The 20,149-nt window shown below is 37.7% G+C and overlaps 1 protein-coding gene and 1 non-coding gene across 12 annotated transcripts in view; both read left to right on the top strand.

The window, feature by feature from the left end:
* ATRX (ATRX chromatin remodeler) overlaps nucleotides 1–20,149 on the top strand; it is a 313,439-nt gene that overhangs the window by 60,758 nt on the left and 232,532 nt on the right. The window lies entirely within an intron of this gene.
* On the top strand, nucleotides 3,252–3,356 carry LOC122478149. Its single transcript, XR_006295898.1, has one exon. It is a non-coding gene; the product is annotated as a small nucleolar RNA U13 (small nucleolar RNA).

Here is a 20,149-nt window from a genome sequence, read left to right as displayed (position 1 = left end):
TGCTTACTTCTGTCAATTCTGCCACCATCTGGAGAATTTTACCCACTGTTAAGGACTCATGTGATTAGCCAAATCCCTTTCACCCCTCCCTCCAATTTTTTTAATGTTTATTTTTGAGAGAGAAAAACAGAGTGTGAGCAGGGGAGGGGCAGAGAGAGAGGAGACACAGAATCCGAAGTAGGCTCCAGGCTCCAAGCTGTCAACAAAGAGCCTGATGCAGGGCTAGGACTCACGAACTGTGAGATCATGACCTGAGCCAAACTCGGATGCTTAACTGACTGAGCCACCTAGGTGCCCCCCGCCTCCAATTTTTAAGGCCAGCTGTGCCATTTTATATAGCACAATCATGGAAGTAGCATTTCCTCACATTCACAGATTCTGGATATTGTGGGGCATGAAATTTTGGGGGGCCATTTGTAGAAATTCTGCATACTACAGTATCCATTCATGATTCTCTGCTAATGATGTATTACTTTGGTGAGTTCCAAATGCTGATAATCTATACTTCTATGTTTTAGATGGTATATTACTATAAGGGAGGGCTTTACATGCCATTCTCTCTTCATTTGATTATGTTAGTATGTAGTAATCTCTTTCTTTGCCAAGAATAATTCTATCATTAAATTTTTTTTTAATGTTTATTTTTGAGAGAGAGCGAGTGAGCGAGCATGAGTAGGGGAGGGGCGGAGAGAGAGGGAGACACAGGGTCCGAAGCAGGTACCAGGCTCCAAGTTGTCAGCACAAGCCTGATGGGGGGCTCAAACCCATGAACTGTGAGATCATGACCTGAGCTAAAGTCAGACACTTAACTGACTGAGCCACCCAGGTGCCCCTATCATTATTTATTTCAGTGCTCTTTTGTATCAGTGTTGGCCAGTGGGAGTCCCTTCTGTATGGCTTCCGCTGATCTTTTGAAAAGTCCTCATTCTAGAGCACTTCATTACTTTCTGCCCTTATGAGATGTTGAATGTTTACTTTGCACTGTCTTTTTCCTAACCCAAGAATCAGTTATTTCTCCAAGGAGTTCTGATTCATTTTAATGAGATAATGTGTTTAGAAACCAACATCTGGTTATATGATGTTCTCATTGCCACCAGGAAGTCTTTGCTTCCAGGCCCTTTCACAGAGAAAGTGGATATATGTATTCTGTTTTCATAAGTTGATTTTGTCATTCTTATTTTTTAAATTAATTTTTAAATTCTGATGTAATTAACATGTAGTTTTATATTATTTTCAGGTGTACAATGTAGTGATTCCACAATTCTTTACATTAAGAGTACTCTTAGTCTCCTTTACTTCATCTACCCATCTCTCCTCTGGTAAACACCAGTTTATTCTCTATGTTTAAGAGTCATTTGTCACTTTTTTTCTTTGTTTTCTTCAGTTCCACATATGAGTGAAATCATATGGTATTTGTCTTTCTTTGACTTATTTCGCTTAATACTATACCCTCTAGATCATCCATGTTGTTGCAGATGGTAAGATTTCATTCTTTTTTATGGCTGAGTGATATTCCATTGTATATACGTACCACTTTGTCTTTATCCATTCATCTATTGATGGACACTTGGGTTGCTTCCATATATTGGGTATTGTAAATAATACTCCAATAAACATAGGTGTGTGCATATCTTTTCAAGTTAGTGTTTTTATATATTTTTTTGGTAAATACCCAGTAGTGGAATTACTGGAGCATATGGTGATTGTATTATTAATTTTTGAGGAACCTCTATATGGTTTTCCATAGTGGCTGTACCAGTTTCCATTCCCAACAGTGCACAAGGGTACCTTTTTCTTCATATCCTAGCAAACACTTGTGGTTTCTCATGTTTTAAATTTCAGCCATTCTGACAGGTGTGAGGTGATATCTCATTGTGGTTTTAATTTGCATTTCCCTGATGATGAATGATGTTGAGCATCTTTTCATGTTGGCCATCTCTGTCTTTGGAAAAATGTCTGTTCGTGTCTTCTGCCCATTTTTAAAAAATTGGATTATTGTGTAGTTTTTTTTTTGGTGTTGATTTGTGTAAGTTCTTTTTTTTTTTTTTTTTTTAAACTTTTTTTAATGTTGGGGCACCTGGGTGGCTCAATCAGTTAAGCATCTGACTTCAGCTCAGGTCATGATCTTGTGGTTCATGAGTTGGAGCCTCGTGTTGGGCTCTGTGCTGACAACTCAGAGCCTGCAGCCTTCTTTGGATTCTGTGTCTCCCTCTCTCTCTCTGCCCCTCCCCCGCTTGTACTCTGTTTCTTTCTCAAAAATAAATAAAACATTAACAATTTAACACTTTTTAAATGTTTATGTATTTGAGAGAGAGAGAGAGAGAGACAGAGACAAAGGGAGACAGAATCTGAAGCAGGCTCCAGGCTGTGAGCTGTCAGCACAGAGCCCGATGTGGGGCTCGAACTCATGAGCTGTGAGATCATGACCTGAGGCAAAGTTGGACGTTTAACCGACTGTGCCACCCAGGTGCCCCGAGTTGTGTAAGTTCTTTACATATTTTGTATATTAACCCTTTATTGGATATGTCATTTTCAAATGTCTTCTCCTATTCAGTAGGTTGTCTTTTAGTTTTGTTGATTGTTTTCTTTGCTGTGCAGAAGGATTTTATTTTGATGTAGTCCCAATAGTTTATTTTTGCTTTTGTTTTCTGTGTGATTGTATTACACAGGAAACAAGTGCCTTGGAAGACCTCTAGAAAAGTGTTATTATGGTGGATCTCAGAGAAATTACTGCCTGTGCGCTCTTCTAGGATTTTTATAGTTTCAGGTCTCACATTTAGATCTTTAATCCATTTTGAGTTTATTTCTGTTTATGGTGTCAGAAAGTGTTCCAGTTTAATTCTTCTGCATATAGGTGTCCAATTTTCCCAGCATCATTTGTTGAAGAGGCTGTTTTTTTTCCCATTGCATATTCTTGCCTCCTTTATATGAAAATTAACCATATAATCTTGGATTTATTTTTGGGCTGTCTTGTTCCATTGATCTATGTATTTGTTTTTATGGAAGTACCATACTGTTTTTGATTACTACAGCTTTGTAGCATATCTTGAAATCTGGGGTTGTGATATCTCCAGTTTTGTTCTTCTTTTTCAAGATTGCTTTAGTTATTCAGGGACTTCTGTGGTTCCATACAAATTTTAGGAATGTTCTTTCTAGTTCTATGAAAAATGCTCTTGGTTATTTGACTGGGATTGCATTAAACATGTAGATTGCTTTGAGTAATATAGACATTTTAATAGTATTTGTTTTGGAACCTTTTGTAGTTCATAAGCATGATGATTGGGTGTTCACACCATTGTGTGGCATGTGCCTCCCCTAAACCTTTGTTACCACCTTGGCACGTTACCCGTCTGACGTGAACTTGGGGAAAAAAAACCAATATTTGTTTCCACTCCATGAGTATGGAATGTTTTTCCATTTCTTTGTGTCCTCTTCAACTTCTTTCATAAGTGTTCTGTAGATTTCAGAGTACAGATCTTTTAACTCTTTGTTTAGGTTTATTCCTAGGTATCTTCTTGTTTTTGGTAAAATTGTCAGTGGGATTATTTTCTTAATCTTTTTTTTTTTTGTACTTCATTATTAGTGTGTAGAAATGCAACAGATTTCTGTAGATTGATTTTGCATCCTGAGACTTTAATGAATTCTTATATCAGTTCTAGTAGTTTTTTTTGTTGGAGTCTTTAGGGTTTCCTCTAGAAAGTATCATATTATCTGCTAATAGTGAAAATTTTACTTCTTTCTAACAGTTTGGGTGCCTTTTCTTTGTTTTTGTTGTCTGATTGCTGTGGCTAGGACTTCTTTTTTTTTAATTTTTTAAAATGTTTTTATTTATTTTTGAGACAGAGACAGAACATGAGAAGGGGAGGGGCAGAGAGAGAGGGAGACACAGAATCCAAAGATGGCTCCAGGCTCTGAGCTGTCAGCACAGAGCCCGTCGCGGGGCTCGAACTCACAGACTGAGATTGTGACCTGAGCTGAAGTCTGACGTTTAACCGACTGAGCCACCCAGGCACCCCGGCTAGGACGTCTTGTACTATGTTGAATAAAAGTGCAAGGCATCCTTGTCTTATTCCTGACCTTAGGGGAAAAGCTCCCCTTTCCACAGTTAGCTGCGGGTTTCTCATAAATGGCCTTTGTTATTTTTGAGGTTTGTTTCCTCTAAAGCTACTTTGTTGAGGATTTTTGTCATGAATGGATGTTGTACTTTGTCAGACATTTTTTGCATCTTTTGAAATTATCATATTTTTTAATCCTTTCTCTTGTGAATGTGATATATCATGTTAATTGATTTGTGAATATTGAACCACACTTGCATTCCAGGAATAAATCCTGCCTGATCATGGTGAACGAATTTTTAAATGTATTATTGGGATTCAGTTTGCTAATATTTTGTTGAGAGATTTTTGCATCTATGTTCAGTGGGGATATTGGCCTTTAGTTCTTTTTTTTTAGTGGTATCTTTATCTGGTTTTGGTATCAGAGTTAACACTGGCCTTATAGAATGAAATTGGAAGCTTTCTTTCTTTTATTTTTTGGAATAGTTTGAGAAGAATAGGTATTAAACTCTTTAAAAAATTTTTTTAATGTTTATTTTTGACAGATACAGAGTGTGAGCAGGGGAGGGGCAGAGAGAAAGGGAGACAGAATCCAGAGCAGGCTCCAGGCTCTGAGCAAGCTGTCAGCACAGAGGCTGACGTGGGGCTCGAACGCACAAACCGCAGCATCATGACCTGAGCCAAAGTTGGACGCTTAACCAACTGAGCCACCCAGGCGCCCCATTTTTGATGTTTTTATTTATTTTTGAGACATAGAGAAAGCACTAGCTGGGGAGGGGCAGAGAGAGGGAGACAGGAACTGAAGCAGGCTCCATGCTGTCAGCAGAGAGCCTGACGCGGGGCTCAAACTCATGAGCGATGAGATCATGACCTGAGCTGAAGTCAGATGCTCAGCTGACTGAGCCACTCAGGTGTCCCTTAAATTTTTTTCTAAAGTTTATTTTGAGAAGGAGAGAAAGTGGGGCTGGGGAAGAGAGAGAGGGAGAGAGAGAATTCCATGCAGGCTCTGAAATGTTAGCACATAGCCCGACGTGGGGCTCTAACTCAAAACTGTGAGTTCATGACTCAAGCCAAAACCAAGAGTCGGCGCTTAACTGCTACCTGGGTAACCTGGTATTAAACTCTTTATTGTTTTATTATTATTTTTTTAATGTTTATTTATTTTTGACAGAGAGAGAGAGAGCGCGCGTGCGTGACCATGAGTGGGGGAGGGGCAGAGAGAGAGGGAGACACAGACTCCAAAGCAGGCTCCAGGCTCTGAGCTGTCAGCACAGAGCCTGGGGTGGGGCTCGAACTCATGGACCGCAAGATCATGACCTGAGCCCAAGTCAGACGCTCAGTCGACTGAGTCACCCAGGCGCACCTAAACTCTTTAAATGTTTGGTAGAATTCACCTGTGACATCATCTGGTCCTGGACTTTTGTTTGTTGGTTGTTTTTTGAATACTGATTCAACCTTACTGCTGGTAATTAGTCTTCTCAAATTCAGTTTTACTTCTCCTGATTCAATTTTGGGAGGTTATATGTTTCTAGGAATTTATCCATTTCCTCTAGGTTGTACAAATTTGTTGTCATATACTTTTTCATACTATTCTAATCCTTTGTATTTCTGTTCAGTTGCTTTTTTATTTCTCCTCTTTTCTAATTTTGAGTTCTCTTTATTTTTTGATGAGTCTGGATAAAGGTTTATCAATTTTGTTAATCTTTTCATACAACCAGCTTATGGTTTCATTGATGTGTTGTATTGTTTTTTTAGTTTCTTTTTTGTTTGTTTCTGCTCTTATTTTTATTTCCTTCCTTTTACCTGTTTTGGGTTTCATTTGTGATTCTTTTTTTTTTTTTTCTTAGCTCCGTTAGGTATAAGTTTAGGTTTTTTATTTTAGATTTTTCTTACCTCTTAAGGTAGGCCTGTTTTGCCATAAACTTTGCTCTTGGAACATCTTTTGCTGCATGTGAAAGATTTTGGACCATTGTGTTTTTATTTTCATTTGTTTTTATTTCCTCTTTAATTTCTTGGTTGACCTACTTATTGTTTATTAGCATGTTATTTAATCTCCATGTGTTTATGTGTTCTCCAGATTTTTTTCTTGTGGTTAATTTCTAGTTTCATAGTGTTTGGAAAAGATGCATGGTATGACTTCATCTTTTCTTTTTAAGTTTACTTATTTATTTTGAGATAGAGAGATAATGCTAGTGAGGGAGGGGCACAGAGAGGAGGAGAGAGAGAACCCTAAGTAGGCTCTGTGCTGATAGTGCAAAACCTGACACCGGACTTGAACCCACGAAATGTGAGATCATGACCTGAGCTGATCAACAGTCAGACACTTAGCTGACTGAGCTACCCAGGCGCCCCCATCTTTTTGATGTTTTTGAAACTTGTTTTGTGGCCTAACACATGATCTGTTGTGTGGGGAATATTCTATGTGTATATGAAAAGAATCTGTATTCTGTAGTTTTAGGATGGAATGTTCTGGACATACTTGTTAGATTCATCTGGTCCAGTGTGTCCTTCAAAGCCATTGGTTACTTTCTGATTTTATTTTTTGTTTGGATGATCTATCTATTGATGTAAGTTGGGAGCTGAAGTCCCTTACTATTATTGTGTTACTGTCAGTTACTTCCTTTGTTTGTTATTGGCTGCTTTGTGCTTTTGGATGCTATCATGTTGGGTTAATACATATTTGCAATTGTTAACGTTTTCTTGTTGAATTTTTCCCTTCATGATCATGTTGTGTCCTTTTTTGTCTCTTGTTACAGTCTTTGTTTTAAAGTCTATTTTGATGTATATAAATACTGCTACCCTAGCTTTCTTTTCACTTCTATTCATATGATAAGTGTTTGCATCCATTCACCTTCAACATGCATGTGTCTTTAGGTCTGAAATGAGTCTTTTGTAGGCAGCACACAGATGGATCTTGCTTTGTTATCCATTTTGTTACCCGATTTGTTTTGATTGGAGCATTTAGTCAATTTATATTCAAAGTAATTATCGATAGGTATGTATTTATTGACATTTTGTTATTATATGGTTGTTTTTGTCTTTTTTTTTCTCTTGCTCTCTCATTGTTTGCTTCCTTTCATTAGTGACGTGCTTTGATTGCTTTCTTTTTATGTTTTGCGTATCTGTTACCAGCTTTTGATTTGTGGCTATCATTATGTTTATATATAACATCCTCTGCATATAGCAGTCTATATTAAGTTGGTGGTTGCTTAATTTTGAATCACTACCGAAAGCACTGAAGTTTTACTTTTTTCTCCCCACCCCTATGTTTTAGATATATGGTGTCTTATTTTACATTCTTTTGTTTTGTGAATCCTTTGACTGATTTTTATAGATGTACTTAATTTTACTGCTTTTGTGCTTCCTCTTTTTCTTTATCTTACTTACAATGTAATCTTCCCACTCAGATTATACCCTTTAATATTTTTTGTAAGACTGGTTTAGTGGTGATGAATTCCTTTAATTTTTTGTTGGTCTGGAAACTTTGTTTCCTACTCTGAATGATAGCATTGCTGGTAGAATATTCTTGTTTGCAGGGTTTTTCCTTTCAGCACTTTGATTAAATCATGCCACCTAGTTTTGGCCTTCAGTGTTTTTGCTGAAAAATCAGCAGATAGCCTTATGGTGTTTCCCTTGAATGTACCTGCTTTCTCCTGTTCATTTTAAAATCCTCTCTTTATCACTACTTTTTGCCATTTTAATTACGTTTGTCTTGGTGTAGACCTTCTTGGGTTGACTTTGGGGGTGCTCTCTGTGCCTTGTGTATCTGGATTTTTGTTTCTTTCCCCACATTTGGTAATTTTTCAGCTATTATTTCTTCAGATAAACTTTCTACCCCATTTTATCTTTCTTCTCTTTCTGGAATTCCTATTATGTAAATGTTATTATGCTTGATGGTGTTCCTGAGTTCCTTTAATCTATTCTCATTTTTTAAATTTTTTACTTTCTTTTGTTCAGCTTGACTGCCTTCTATTACTCTGTCTTCCAGGTCACTAATCCATTTTCTGCATCCTCCACTGTACTATTTATTCCCTCCTCGTGTATTTTTAATTTCAGTTATTGAGTTTTTCATCTCTGCTTGGTTCTTTATTATTTTTATTTTTTAAGTTTATTTATTTTGAGAGAGAGAGAAAATGAGAATGTGAGCGGGGGAGGGGCAGAGAGGGAGCAGAGAATCCCAAGCAGCCTTTGTGCTGTTAGTGCAGATATCTCCGATATCTCACGAACTGAGAGATCATGACCTGGGCCAAAATCAAGAGTCAGATGCCTAACCGAACCACTCAGGCACCCCATTCTTTCTTATATTTTATCTCTTTGTAGAGGGTCTCCTTGAGATCGTCTACTCTTTTCTCAATTCCAGTAAGTATCTCTAGGACCATTTGTTTAAATTCTCTGTTAGCCATATTACTTATCTCCATTTCACTTGCCTCTCTACCTGTCAGGTTTTTTTTTTTCATTTGGGGCATATTCTTCTTTCTCCTCATTTTGTCTAACTCTGTGTGTTAGGAAAGTCAATGTATCTTATGCTTGTAAGTAATGGCCTTATAAGGAAGACGTCCTGTAGTTCCGCGTAGTGCGGTGTCCACTGTTCACCAGAACCTTGAGTTTTGGGGGTGTCTCCTGTATATATGTTGTTTGCACACTATTGTTGTGGCTGAGCCACATTTTTTTTCAGTGCAGTTAGATGCAAAGCTCCCTTTGCCTCTTATGGGCAGAGTTTGGTCCCTGTGTTGTCAGTGGGCCAGTCTGGGAATGGCTCCTGCTATGAGACATTTGCAGGGTACCCTCTGAACTCAACTACAGAATACTCTCCTTGTGTTGTCCCCTGAGACTTACATCAGTGTGCAGGGCCTGTCCTCAGCCAGCTGTCTGCCCTCAGCCCTCTGATGGTGCCACAGTTGAACTGGGCTGTGTGGTTATTTGTCCTTCTCCCCAGGGCATGAGTCACTTTGTATTGGTTCTAGCCACTGTTAGGTCTGCTTGCACAATGCCAGTTTTATGGTGCCACTCTAGGTGGACTCTTGCTGGGGTTGTGTCAAATAGGGTAGATTGGCAGGAAAGGTAGTGGTGTGGGTAGGGTTCATGGTATTAGCAAGTTATGCACTAATCTGCTCTGGAGAGGACCTGGAGCTACATTGCAGAACTCTTGTGGAGGGCATGGTGTGCTGTTTGCAAGCTCGGTGGAGAGTATTCACTGGTCCCAAGAGTGTTCACTAGTTCCCGAAAGTGTCCGGGTTTCTGGACTGGGGGTTGGGGAGGAAAATGGTGCCTGCCCATTCTTTTCTTAGAATAGTCTCTGAAAGATCCCTGTGCCTTCTGTGCAGGTTCTGAGATTAGTAAATAAATAAATCTCCTTCCTGTATACCCCAGGTGTTTTTTAAACTGCTGGTTCTATGTGATATCTCAGCAGGGTTGTTTGTTATGCTGGCCCTTCTAAGGGCGGGGACTCAGTTTCCTCTTGCCCTCTGGTTTTCCCAGAGCCAAGCCTGCTGATTTTTAAAGTTCAAAGTGTTGAGGCCCACTGGTTATAAAAAGTTACAATGTTAAGTTCCTCACCTTTTCAAGCCAAATGTTATATGGGGGATTTGCCTTTCCAGTGCAGGTCCCCCATGCCTGGGGAGCCTGGTGTGGGTTCTGCTCTTATCCCTTCTCTGTGTTTGCAGTTTCCCTTCTTCCTGCAGTCTCTTGGGTCACTTTGGTTACTAACCACGTCTGCATCCTTTCTATCACTTTTGATGTGGCGTATTCTCTATGATTGTGGTGGAGAGTCTGTTTTGGCAGTGTTTGGGTCATTTTCTGTGTTATTTATACTGATGTGGGTGCTATTGAGGTGTATCCGTAGGTGGAGGTGAGTTTAGGATCCTCCTACTCTATATCATCTTCTCCCCAAGTTGATAATTGATACTTTTAATTATAATTTGTACCATAGATTTCATTGTAGTCTTCCTCTTTTTATATTTTAATTTCTTTCTGTAACACAGAAATCTGGCCCTGTTATCCTCCATTTTTTATACTCATTTGCTCAGTCCTCATGGTATTCACCTAGTTTCAAATTTGCCAACCATTGTTTAGAATTGTTTAGAATTCTCTTCTACAAATGATGTATATTGTTTGGTGGCAGACTAGCTTATTTGCATAAGCACATTATTTCCCACAGATACCAGTTACAAACTGAACAAAATACTGAAAACAGTTATGTGAAGGAACGGCCAGTGACAAAAAGCAGACATAAATGGGAGGGGAGTCAACACATGGAAGAAGGAAATACCAATAGTGAATTTCCAATTGTTAAGCCTTTTTTCCTTAAGGAAAGTGCCAGTTAGCTCAATTGGTGTCAGTTAAGACTTGGATAGTAATCTGCATTCTTGTTGGATAAGGTATAAAGAAATTTAGAGACCCTAGCAGCTTTTTTTTTTTTATTTTATTTTTTAAATTTACATCCAAATTAGTTAGCATATAGTACAACAGTGATTTCAGGAGTAGTTTCCTTAATGTCCCTTACACATTTAGCCCATCTACCCTCCCACACTCCTCCAACAACCCTCTGTTTGTTCTCCATATTTGAGTCTCTTATGTTTTGTTCCCCTCCCTGTTTTTATATTATTTTTGCTTCCCTTCCCTTAAGTTCATCTGTTTTATATCTTAAAGTCCTCTTATGAGTGAAGTCATATGATTTTTGTCTTTCTCTGACTAATTTCACTTAGCATTATACCCTCCAGTTCCATCCACGTAGTTGCAAATGGCAAGATTTCATTCTTTTTGATTGCTGAGTAATACTCCATTGCATATATACACCACATTTTCTTTATCCATTCACCCATCGATGGACATTTGGGCTGTTTCCATACTTTGGCTATTGTTGATAGTGCTGTTATAAACATGGGGGTGCATATGTCCCTTTGAAACAGCATATCTGTATCCCTTGGATAAATACCTAGTAGCGCAGTTGCTGGGTTGTAGGGTAGTTCTATTTTTAATTTTTTGAGGAACCTCCGTACTGTTTTCCAGAGTGGCTGTACCAGTTTGCATTCCTACCAGCAATGCAAAAGAGATCCTTTCTCTCCGCATCCTTGCCAACATCTGTTGTTGCCTGAGTTGTTAATGCTAGCCATTCTGACAAGTGTGAGGTGGTATCTCATTGTGCTTTTAAATTTTTTTTAATGTTTATTTATTTTTGAGAGAGAGAAGAATGCGAGTGGGTTAGGGGCAGAGAGAGAGGGAGACACAGAATTCAAAGCAGGCTCCAGGCTCTGAGCTGTCAGCACAGACCCCATCGCGGGGCTCGAACTCACAAGCTATGAGATCATGACCTGAGCTGAAGTTGGACGCTCAACCGACTGAGCCACACAGGCGCCCCTCATTGTGCTTTTGATTTGTATTTCTCTGATGGTGAGTGATGTTGAGGATTTTTTCATGTGTCGGTTGGCCATCTGGATGTCTTCTTTGGAGAAGTGTCTATTCATGTCTTTTGCCCATTTCTTCACTGGATTATTTGGTTTTTGGGTGTTGAGTTTGATAAGTTCTTTGTAGATTTTGGATACTAACCCTTTATCTGATATGTCATTTGCAAATATCTTCTCCCATTCTGTCAGTTGCCTTTTAGTTTTGCTGATTGTTTCCTTTGCCGTGCAGTAGCTTTTTATTTTGAGGAGGTCCCAATAGTTCATTTTTGCTTTTGTTTCCCTTGCCTCCAGAGACGTGTTGAGTTGCTGCAACCAGGATCAAAGAGTTTTTTGCCTGCTTTTTCCTTGAAGATTTTGATGGCTTCCTGTCTTACATTGAGGTCTTTCATCCATTTTGAGTTTATTTTTGTGTATGGTGTAAGAAAGTGGTCCAGGTTCATTCTTCTGCATGTTGCTGTCCAGTTTTCCCAGCACCACTTGCTGAAGAGACAGACTGTCTTTATTCCATTGGCTATTCCTTCCTGCTTTGTCAAAGATTAGTTGGCCATATGTTTGTGGGTCCATTTCTGGGTTCTCCATTCTGTTCCATTGATCTGAGAGTCTTTTTTTATGCCAGACTGTAGCAGATTTTGTAAAAAGAAGGGAAGGTTCCATTTAGAAGAGAGCTACAGATTGGGAGCTCCAGAAGCTGCAAGAACTCCAACCATGTTTGTGATTGAATTATTCAAGTGCAGCCCAGATTTCAGGCAGCTCAGGTAGGGTTAAAAAGAACAGTAGAAAACTTTTAGTTGCTTTTAGTACAGGGTAAATATTTTGGGGTTTGATTTCAGCTAATATCTCCCAATAACAGAAATATCAACTGTTTGGAGGAACATAATGGGATGCAGTGTCTTCACTGTATCTTTCAAAATGAACAGTATGCTATCCAATAGAAGAAGTTCTGAAGTAGAAAGGTAATCATTAGAGACCAGTCTACAGACAACTCAAATGTTGCTATTAGCAGACAAGAATATTAAAACAGCTTTTAAACTATGCACAAGCACAAAAAAACAAATACATTTATGATGAATAGACATATATAGGAAATCTTAGCACAGACATAAAAACTATAAAAACCCATTTTGAAATTACAGAACTAAAAAATGTAATTTTGAGCAACAAATCATTGTACTTGACAGAGTAAAGGTAGGAATAGAAGTGTCAGTGAATTTGATGACAGACTAATAGAATTTATCCATCTTAGAAGAGAAAACCTTAAAAAATAAAAAGTGTACAGAACACTTACTCTTCAAAACCTTTCTCCAATAAAACTGTATAGTTATATTTTTTGCGGTTTTATTTAAAAAACTTTTTTTAAAATATAATTTATTTTCAAATTGGCTTACATACAACACCCAGTGCTCGTCCCAACAAGTGCCCTCCTCAATACCCATCACCCATTTTCCCTCACCTCCTATCCATCCTCAGTTTCTTCTCTGTATTTAAGAGTCTCTTGTGGTTTGCCTCCCTCCCTCTATGTTAACTATTTTTTCCCTATATAAGGTTTTTGTAAATACACTTTACTAAATTGAAGATGTTTCCCTCTATTCCTAGTTTTCTGACAGTTTTTTAAAGTGACATTTATATTCAGAAAATTATAGATTCACATGCAATTTTTTTTGCAGTTGTAACAAATAATACAGAGCCCTTGTATACACTTTGCCCACTGCCCCCATAATGGTAATATTTTACCAAACTATATTATTATAATCAAGCTATTATTATCTATGAGTCTGATTCATATTTCCTCAGTTTTCCTTGTACTTGTGTGGGTTTATTAAGTTTTGTACAATTCCGTTACTTGGATTAATTCACAATCTCCCCCCCATCCCCCGCCACAGTCGTGTATCCACCCTCACAGATTACTCATCTTGTCCTTTCATAATCATGCTAACCTCTCTAGCCTGACTCCTACCTATGTTTAATTCCTGGCAATCACTAATCTGTCCTCCATTTCAAAACATGTTACATAAATGGAATCCTATGTATATATACGTTGGGATTCAGTTTTTTCACTTAGCCTAATTCCCTAGAGATTCATCTGCATTGTAGCATTATCTGTAGTTGTTTCCTTTTTATTGCAGTGTAGTGATCTTCCATGGTATGGATGTACTACAGTTTGCTTAACCATTCACCTGTTAAAGGACATCTGGGTTGATTCCATATTTGAGCTATTACAAATATAACTGCTGGTGAACATTTGTGTGAACATACATTTTCACATCTCCAGGATAAATGCCTGGGAGTGCAATTTGTTGGTCATATGATGATTACATGTTAAGACACTCCTAAACTATAAACTGTTTTCCAGAGGGGCCACACCATTTTAATAGTGCCAAAGCAATGTATGAGTGATCCAATTTCTCTGCATCCACATCAGCATTTGGAGTTACCTCTAATTTCTTTTTAATTTTATATATGCTGGTCGAGATTTAGTGATATGTTGTTGTGGGTAAAACCACATAAAAAACATTTCCTTAATGACTAATAACACTTTTAACAGTTATTGAGATATAATTTATATACCATAAAATTCACCCATTTAAAGTATACAATTTAGCAGTTTTAGTATTTCACAGATATGTGTAACCGTCACCACAGTCAATTTTATAACATTTGTATCACCTCAAAAGAAATACCCCCCCAGCCTTAAACAACCCCACTAATCTACTTTCTTTTTGGATTTCCCTATTTTGGACTTATCAGTGGCATTGTATAATACGTGGTCCTTTTTAACTGGCTTCTTTCACTTAGTATAATGTGTTCAAGGTTTATCTGTGTTGTAGCATGTGTTAGTTAGTACTTCATTCCTTTTTATGACCAAATAATGTTCTTTTATATGACATTTGTTTGACCTGTTCATGGATATTTGTCTTGTTTCCACATTTTGGCTATTATGAATAATGCTGCTATAAACATTTGTAAACATGTTTGTGTATGGCAGTATATTTTCATTTCTCTTGAGTACATACTTAGGAGTGGAATTGCTAGGTTATATGGTAACTATGTTAAATCTTTTGAGGAAATGCCAAAATGTTTTCCAAAGTGGCTGCACCACTTTACATTCCCACCAGCAACATATGAGGATTCTGATTTCTCTGTATCTATGCCAACAATATTATCAGACTTTTTGATTTTAGCTATCCTAGTGCATGTGAAGTAGTGTCTCGTTTTGGATTTGGTTGTCATTTGCCTGATGACTGATGATGACTATATTTTCATGTGCTTACTGGTAATTTGTATATATTTTCCTTGGAGAATTGTCTTTTCAGATCCTTTGCCCAATTTTTAATTGGGTATTTGTTTTTTTATTGTTGATTTGTAAGAATTCTTTATATATCCAGACTTTTTATTATGATAAAATTTACCATTTTAACCAATTTTAAGTGTACGATTCTCTGGCATTAAGTACATTCACATGGTTGTGCAAACATCATCACCATCCATCTCCAGAACGTTTCATCTTCATCAAATGAAACTCTGTACCCATTAAGCAGTAACTTTCCAATCCTCTCTCCCCCAGCCTCTGGCAACCACCATTCTACATTCTGTCTCTATGAATTTGACTACTTTAGGCTCCTCCTATAAGTGGGAGGGGTCTTCAGGTTTTGTCCTTTTGTGTCTGACTTATTTTACTTAGTATAATGCCTTCAATGTTGTGGCCTGTATCCAGATGTTCTATTTTACTTAGCATAATGCCTTCAAGGTTCATCAGTGTTGTGGCCTGTATCCAGATGTTCTTCCCTTTTTTTAAGTTTTTTTTTCTTGTTAATGTTTATTTCCTTTTGAGAGAGAGAGAGAGAGAGAGAGAGAGAGAGAGAGAGAGAGAGAGAGCATGAGCAGGGGAGGGGCAGAGAGAGAGGGAGACACAGAATCTGAAGCAGGCTCCAGGCTCTGAGCTGTCAGCACAGAGCCTGACGTGGGGCTCGAATTCATGAACCGTGAGATCATGACCTGAGCCGAAGCTGGTGCTTAACCAAGACTGAGCCAACTAGGTGCCCCTCTGTCCTTCCTTTTTAAGGCCAAATAGTATTCCATTATATGTATGTAGCATATTTAGTTTGTTGTTCATCTTTCAGTGGAAACTTGGATCAAACATATGATTTGCAAATTTTTTCCCTCATTTTGTTGGTTGTCTTTCATTTTCTTGATGATGTTCTTTGAAACACAAAAGCTTTTAATTTAGATAAAGTCTAAGTAATCTAATTTTCCTTTTGTTGCTCATGTTTTTGTTGTCATATCTAAGAATCCATTACTAAATCTGAGGTCACAAAGATTTGCCCCTGTATTTTCTTCTAAGAGTTTTATAGCTTTAGCTTTTATATTTACGTGTTTGATACATTTGGAGTTAACTTTTTTTAAAGTTTATTTTTATTTATTTTGAGAGAGAGAGAGAGAAAGAGAGCAAGTTGGGGAGAGACAGAGAGAGAGGTAGACAGAATCCCAAGCAAGCTCCAGTCTGTCAGTGCAGAGCGGGATGTGGGGCTTTATCTGAACTCAACGAACTTGTGAAATCATGACCTGAGCCGAAGTCAAGAGTGGGACGCTAAACTGAGTGAGCCACCCAGGCGCCCCTGTATTAACTTTTGTATGTGGAGTGAGGCAGGGCTCTAGGTTCATTTTTTGCATGTGGATATATAGTTATGCTACTAGCATCATTTGTTGAAAAGATTCTATTTCCCTACCGAAGGGTCTTGGCATCCTTATTGAAAATCAGTTGACCATAGATATGTGGTTTTATTTCTGGACTTTCAATGTTTTTTGACTGATCTATATGTCTATCCTTTAGCCAGTATTGCACTGTATTTATTAAAATTGTTTTACACTAAGTTTTGAAATTGTGAGCCTTCCTATTTGTTTTTCCTTTTGAAAGTTGTTTTGGCTTTTCCTGTTTAATTTTATGTGAATTTTAAAATGAGCTAGTCAATTTCTAGAAAGAAGTCAGCTGGGATTCTGACAGGGTTTGCATAGGTAGGTAGATCAGTTTGAGGAGTATAGCCATCTTAATGTTAAGTCGGGTTGTTTTCTTTATTTTTAGGTCATTTTTTACAAGTGAATAGAAATACAATTGATATTTGTATATTTTTGTATTTTTCTTTTTTTGTTGTTTATTTATTTATTTTGAGAGAGAGAGAGAGAGAGAGACAGCGTGAATGGAGGAGGGACAGAGAGAGAGATACAATATCCCAAGCAGGCTCCAGGCTCTGAGCTGTTAGCACAGAGCTCGACACAGGGCTCAAACCCGTAAGCCATGGGATCATGACCTGAGCCGAAGTCAGACGCTTAACCAACTGAGCCACCCAGGCGCCCCTGTTCTAGTATTTTCAATCTTTCTGAACTCTTTTACTAGTTCTGATAGTTTTTTGGTGGATTCCACAGATTTTCTATATATATGATAATATCAACTCCAAAGAGAGATAGTTTTACTTCTTCCTTTTCAATCTTACTGCCTTTTATTTCTTTCTCTTGACAACTCGCTCTGGCTACTCCATTACAATATTGAATATAAGTGGCAAGAGTGAATTTTCTTTCTTATTTCTGATCTTAGGAAAGTATTCAGTTTTTCACCACTTAGTATGGTGTTAACCTGTGAATATTTTGTAGATAGGTGAGGATGATCCCTTTTTTTAGGGTCTTTTAAAATAGATTTTACTTTTGAGAGCAGTTTTAGCTTGACAGAAAAGTGGAATGGAAAGTGCAGGATTTCCTATGTATTTCTCCCCATATATGCACAGCTTCCCCCACTGTCAATAGGCTGCACCACAGCTGTACATTTGTTACAATTGATGCACCTACACTGACAAGTCATGATCACCCAGAATGCAGAGTTTGCATTAGATTTCACTCTGGGTGTTGTACATTCTAAGGATTTTGAGAAATGTATAATGACATGGATCTACCCTAATAATATACAGGTTGGTTTCACTGCACTAAAAATTCTCTGTTCCATCTATCCATTCTTCCTTCCCCCTTAACTCCTGGCAGCCACTGTTTACATACTTTTGCCTTTTCCAGAGTGTCACATAGTTGGCTTCTTCAGATTGGGTTCTTTCACTTGGTAATGTGCATTCGTTTCCTCCATCTCTTTTCATGGCTGCATGGTCATTTCTTCTTAGTGCTGAATAATACTCCATTGTTTGGGTGTACCACGGTTAGTTTATCCCATTCACCTTCTGAAAGATATGTTGGTTGTTTCTGTATTTTGACAGTTATGAATGAAGCTACTTATAAAATGTTTATATAAATTACCAAGGTTGTTTATGTAAAATAAAGGTGTTCATAAGCATCTGTGTGCAGATTGTTAATGTTTTTTTTTTTTTTTTGAGAGAGAGAGAGAGAGAGCGAGAGCAAGAGCAAGAGAGTGCCTGCATGAGAGAGCTGGGAAGGGGCAGAGAGACCGGGAGACAGGATCTGAAGCAGGCTCTGCCCTGACAGTAGAGAGCCCAATGCAGGGCTGGAACTCCTGAACTATGAGATCATGACCTGAGCCAAAGTTGAATATTTACCCGACTGAGCCACCCAGATGCACCCATATGCAGATTTTTGAGTGGACTTCATTTTCATCTTTTTTTTGAATAAATATCAAGGAGTGTGATTGCTGGATCATATGATAAGAGAATGGTTAGTTTTGTAAGAAACTGCCCTAATATCTTCCAAAGTGGTTGTACCATTTTTACATTCCCAACAGTAGTCAAATGAGAATTCCTGTTGCTCCACATCCTCACCAGCAGTTGGTGTTGTCAGTGTTCTGCATCTGTCCATTGATTGTTTTTGTGGTGTTATCTGATTGTTTTAATTTCTAGTTCCTTCATGACATAGGATGTAGAGTATCTTTTCATATGCTTATCTGCCACCTGTGTTCTGTCTTTGGTAAGATGTCTTCAGATCTTTGCCCATTTGTAATCATGTTGTTTATTATTGTTGAGTTCTTTGTATCTTTTAGATAATAGTCCTTTATCAGATCTTGTGCAGATGTTTTCTCCTAGTCTGTGGGAGAAAGACTTGTCTTTTATTCTGAAGTGTGCCAGTATTTTGTTGAGGACTTTTCTGTCTGTATTTGTGATAGTGTTCTGTAGATTTCTCTTTTTGTGGTAACTTTTCTGGTTTTGGTTTGATACTGGTCTCATATACATGTATGAGTATCCCATACTTTTTTTATTGGAAGTATCCCACCTTTTTTTATTGGAATAGTTTGTGAAAAATTCTTTATTTTTATGTTTATTTATTTTGAGAGAGAGTGGGTGAACAGGGAAGGCCAGAGAGAGGGAAAGAGAGAGAATCCCAAGCACGCTCTGTACTGTCAGCACAGAGCCTGATGTGGGGCTCAAACCCACGAACCAGGAGATCATGACTTGAACTAAAATCAAGAGTCAGATGTTTAACTGACTGAGCCACTCAGGTGCATCAAGAATACTTTTTTTGAATGCTTGATATATTTCAGTGGTGAAGACATCTAGACCTTTGCTTTTTCTTCGTTGGTAGTTTTTTGATTACTAATTCAGGCTCTTCAGTTATAAATCTATTCACACTCTCTTCTTTAGTCAGTTTTGTTAGGTTGTGTGTGTTTAGGAACTTTTCCATATTTTGTTATCTAATATTTTGGCCTTAAATTGTTCATGATATTTCTTTATAATCCTTTTATTTCTTTAAGGTAAATAGTAATGTCTCTCTTTACTTTCTGATTCTAGTAATTTGAATTTTTCTCTTTTTTCTTGGTCAATTTAGATTCAGGTTTGTTGATTTCATTCAGCTTTTCAAAGAACTAACTTTTGGTTTCAGTGATTTTTATTTTCCTAATTCTGTTTCATTAACTTTAGCTCTCATCTTTATTATTTATTTTCCTCTGCCTCCTTTAGATTTGTTATTTTTCCATTGTCTTAGGTGAAGGGAAATAATATGATTTTATTGTTAGTAGAAGATAGAGGTTAAGTTTTCTTTTAAGAGAAAATATCTTAGAATATTACAGTAAGGAGGCGCCTGGGTGGCTCAGTTAAGCGTCTGAGTCTTGGTTTTGGCTCAGGTCATGATCTCATAGTTTTGGCTCAGGTCATGATCTCATGGTTTCGTGGGTTTGAGCCCCACCTCGGGCTTTGTGCTGGCAGCATGGAGTCTGCTTGGGATTCTCTCTCTCTCTCTCTCTCTCTCTCTCTCTCTCTCTGCCCCTCCCCCACTTGTGCTGTCTCTGTCTCTCAGAGTAGATAAATAAACTTAAAAAAAAGAAAATTACAGTAGGAAGTGTTTTGATGCCAAACTACTATTTTTAGAAATTTAGTGCTTTTTAAGAAGGAGTTAGTGTGATAAGAGAGTGATTCTAGTGAGAATATTCTTCTAGGAATATTTTTTTCTTTTTTAAATTTTTATTTAAATTCTAGTTAGTTAATATATAGTGTAATAATGATTTCAGGAGTATAATTTAGTGATTCATCACTTACATATAACACCCAGTGCTCATAATAGCAAGTGCCCTCCTTAATCCCCATCACACATTTAGCCTATCCCTCACCCACCTCCCTCCATCAACCTTCAGTTTATTCTCTGCATTATGGTTTGCTTCTCTCTCTCTTTTTCCCCCCTTCCCCTATGTTCATCTGTTTTGTTTCTTAAATTTCACATAGAAGTTAAATCATGTGGTATTTGTCTTTCTCTGATTTA

The sequence above is a fragment of the Prionailurus bengalensis genome, chromosome X (assembly GCF_016509475.1).
Source record: "Prionailurus bengalensis isolate Pbe53 chromosome X, Fcat_Pben_1.1_paternal_pri, whole genome shotgun sequence".
Classification (NCBI taxonomy): Eukaryota; Metazoa; Chordata; class Mammalia; order Carnivora; family Felidae; genus Prionailurus; species Prionailurus bengalensis.
Note: the sequence above shows the minus strand (reverse complement) of the source record. Positions and strands in the feature narration are given on the sequence as shown.